The sequence below is a fragment of the Ixodes scapularis genome, unplaced genomic scaffold (genome assembly GCF_016920785.2).
Source record: "Ixodes scapularis isolate PalLabHiFi unplaced genomic scaffold, ASM1692078v2 PGA_scaffold12__126_contigs__length_90152505, whole genome shotgun sequence".
In the NCBI taxonomy this organism is placed as follows: Eukaryota; Metazoa; Arthropoda; class Arachnida; order Ixodida; family Ixodidae; genus Ixodes; species Ixodes scapularis.
This window is the reverse complement of record NW_024609838.1, coordinates 82,182,872-82,186,782: the sequence shown is the minus strand read 5'-3', so window position 1 is coordinate 82,186,782 and position 3,911 is coordinate 82,182,872.

The following is a 3,911-nucleotide window of genomic DNA, read 5'->3' as shown; positions in this document are numbered from 1 at the left end:
CATCACTCAGCTGATATTGCGGTGGAAGGTACGAGCTAACCATAACTAATCAAGCAGTTTCCTTTATTCACTTGTCCGGTTCGTTTGTCTGCGCGTGTGTAAGAACGAGAGCGTGGTTACGTGGCGAAAAATTGACGCGTGACTGCTCCAACAAACACGTAGCTTCCACCGTTCATCCCTAAGCTGACAGTGCGTCAGCTTAGGGATGAACGGCTCATAGGCTACAAGGCGACGGGCATATCACCAGTGAGTTACACATAATTCAAAACCTGAGAGAACAGGACAAACAGAACCCCAGCCTTTTACTTTCGACAAGCAAGGTCAAACCGTAAGCTTCGACCATTGTGAACAACAGACGACAGGAATAAATAGTTAATTCAAAATGCCTTGTCGAAGCCTCAAAACGTTTCGTGCGTCCTCGAGCAAAGCAGGTGCCGCTCACGGTATGCCTCGCTGCCTTCCCTTCGGAAGTTCATTCGGGAAGAAGCCTACAAGCAGATATCGCCGACGTTTGTTGGGGAAGTACACAATTTCGGAAGCTCGCGCCATTCCTCAACTGGCGACGTTTCTGCTTAGCAATTATCCATGTCCTTTGTGTGACAATGCGCAAAAACTTGGGCTCTTCGGGTGTTTGAGAACAATGCCCCTTGAAATGAATGACCGAGAATAGGTCAACTATACTCGGCGACAACTTTCCTTAACAATGTAGTGGAGAGTACTGGCACGCGTTCTTTCTCCCATTTTGAGCGTTGGATAAAGCTGTGCGCGTGCTCTCCTCCTCTCCAATGCATTGCTAAGAAAAGTTGTCGCTGATTGTAATTCTCTTGAGAGAATAGTGTTAAAATGATCCGAGGCGGAAGAGAAACGTTTCACGTGAAGACTCCTTGGCAAACTGACACGGACTACAACTTCTAAATCAGGAAGACGGAAACATGTAAGGAACTTCAGCGTGAATGAACAGCAAAATTGGTGAGTCGTCTGTCTTTCTGAGTCACATCTGAAGAAGCTGTTCATCATGTTTACCACTTACGTCGTGTGCGCCAGCAAAACGACTGTTAGTATGGTTCACTTTGAGGCACATAAGGCTGTTGCAGTGTAAACAGGAATCTCTGAGTTTTAGTACATATAGACCAACTCAACTCTTTGACGTGACATCCCTGGGGTGGCGCTGCTGTCAGCACTGCGCATGCGCAGCGCCTCGCTCCTCCCGGATCTAGTTCCTGCACACGCGGTGTCTGGACAAACGAGGGTTTGTTTCGTAAACACTGTGTTGGCGTATACGATAAATAAAATGAGCACGAATTAATGCGTCAATAGATTCAAAAGTAATGTCAAAGTAATTTCAAAGTGATTTCACCACTTTTGGAAAGTAATTGTAATGTAATATCATTACCTTCAGTCTGCGGTAATTTATAATGTAATTTAATTGCATTTTTGCAGTTTTCACAAAAGTAATTAGTAATGTAATTTAATTACATTTTGAAAGTAATTTTGCCACCTCTGTACTGGTCCTTCTTGCTGGCATTGCAGGGCCCTCTTCACCCCCCCCCCCCCCCCCCCCCCTCCGCTACCCCGTCCCCCCTTCTGTAGACTATTATGACAATATAAAAGGAGCGCTAAGAGCACGTTCATGGTAAAACATATGCACCCGTATTCACCAGGCGCGAGTAGTGCCTGTTTAACCACTGACTAGCGACGTCATCGACTAAAATGATCACGTGGCAAGCGATAGTCGCCGCTAAGTGAGCGCTTGGTATTCACCGGTCGTGTTTAGGGCCTAGTCGCCCCGTCCGACTAAGGAGTCGACTAACAAATCTTAGACATGGGGTAGGGCTAGTTTGGCCGGTGTTTAGCGGGCGACTAGCGGCTTAGTGCCATGGCCGACTCGTATCACCGCTGACCGCCAGCGCTATAACAAAGCACTTACTGTCTCGGAACGCTGGGGGACATATCTAGAAAGAATCGGAGGAGCAAATATTGACTAAATAGCCATGTTCAACGGCCAGAGACATTGCTAAAGCGATCTCGGCAGGGCGGTGGACGGCGCGAAGAAACGGATTTACGGGCGCTTCCATATTCGTTTATGTCGCTGGCAATGCGGCTTCCGTGTTTCTCCCTGGCGTTGTTTTGAAATTTTTCGTTGTAAAACTCTGTCTAAGACAATATGTCTCTCATTGTAACTTTGTTTTTCTGATAAACATTTAAATATTAGTTTTTATAGGATAAAATACCCATTTACGCAGCGGCGTTGAAGTTCGCGTGCCCGTGACCTATCTTTTTGTGTCACTTCCGCTTCTTAGTTCTGACTAGATAGTCACCCGCTCGCTTCGCGCTCGTGAATACCGCAGAACATAATCGCTCGTTAGTCGCGGATTTCTCGTTTAGCTCGCAACTACTTAGTCGTGCTACTAACCTTAAAACGCCGCTAGTTAGCCGCGCCTGGTGAATACGGGTGATGGTTTTGCCGCTTTCGCGGGACATACATACTACGTCTAAACAACCTGAGGACGTCTAAAGAGCCATGTATTTTTACAAGATGCAGAAAAACAGTGACGCCACCCTCCGTGTCTGCTTGCAAGTAGGTATGAGAGCTTGTCGATATCACATGTATAAGATACACCGTGGAAGCACAAGACGCCCCTAGCAAGAAGTTTGTACGCTCACGGAGTGCCGTATTTTTCGTACTACACTCCGCACTCGGTGTTTTGTCCGCTGGAAAATATTTTGGATGAAAAAAAAAAGCTTTTCTTTAGATTCTGCGCACCTGGTGCATAGTCCGCACGTTGTAGGTAGTCTGCACCTGGTACCCAGTCCACGCGTTACACGTCTCATAAACAGCATATTTCCGCAAACCTCTGTTTTATTAACTTAAAAAAGTAGTGTGTAGCATGCATTAATCATTATTTACAGATTATGTCGGTGACAAAATTCCTCACGTCTCGTGAGAATCGACGACCAGGAAAAACAAATCCTGGGATAGTCCGCGCCGGCAGATTGTCCGCAGGATGTAGAATTTCAACTTTTAAACATGTATAGTCCACTGAATATGGTCTGAAAATATGATACCGGCTAGATTATCACAGCTCACTTTGCGTTTTTATATCGGCTTATGGGAATCTTGACACTCGTAAATGTTCCACAAGAAGCATAATGTAACGAATCTTTCTTACAAATCGACGTCAACGATACTGCGGATGACCAACGTAGCTTCATGTGCATAGCTGCAAGCCTGGATGCGCCGCCGGTGGCACAGTCATCTGTAGCCGTGACGCTGTACCTTCTACGGGCATTGAACATCGAGGACGCAGACGTGGGCCTCCTTCTGCTTACAGACTGGATTCTGTGAGGACACTGATTCGACTCCGTGTTCTTCACTTCCTTAGAGCCTTCCGGCACGTTTGCTCAAAGCTGGTAAACCCTAACCGCGGATAGAATGCACCCGCGTTTCCCTACAACGGGGTAATTTTGGTCACGTGAGCGGCAGAGTATGGACGCCGGGGCAAAGTGGTACCTAGCGTCCGACAATATGGCTGCTACGGCTACTCCGTACCAGCCATATTGTCGGATTTTTTTTGTCTTTACATTTATTTTTACAAAGATGAGTTGTTCATGTGTCACGAAAATGACATTTCACACAGAGTCTACAGCCGGAGTCGACGCCAGCTCGCCCACCCTCTGACTTTATGCTGCGATCAGCTGAGTTAAGCTGCTGCGCGACGGCGAGCGTGCTGTGGGGCAGAGCTACGCTTGACTGGGTCACGTCAAGTTCGATTAAGTTCGACTTGACGTGACCCAGTCAAGCGTAGCTCTGCCCCTGACGAGAAGGTGGTCGAACTTGACGTCAAGTTCGACCACCTTCTCAAGTGAAGGATTTGTTTCATTGAATGGTGCAGTCAGTGGGACCTTCAAAA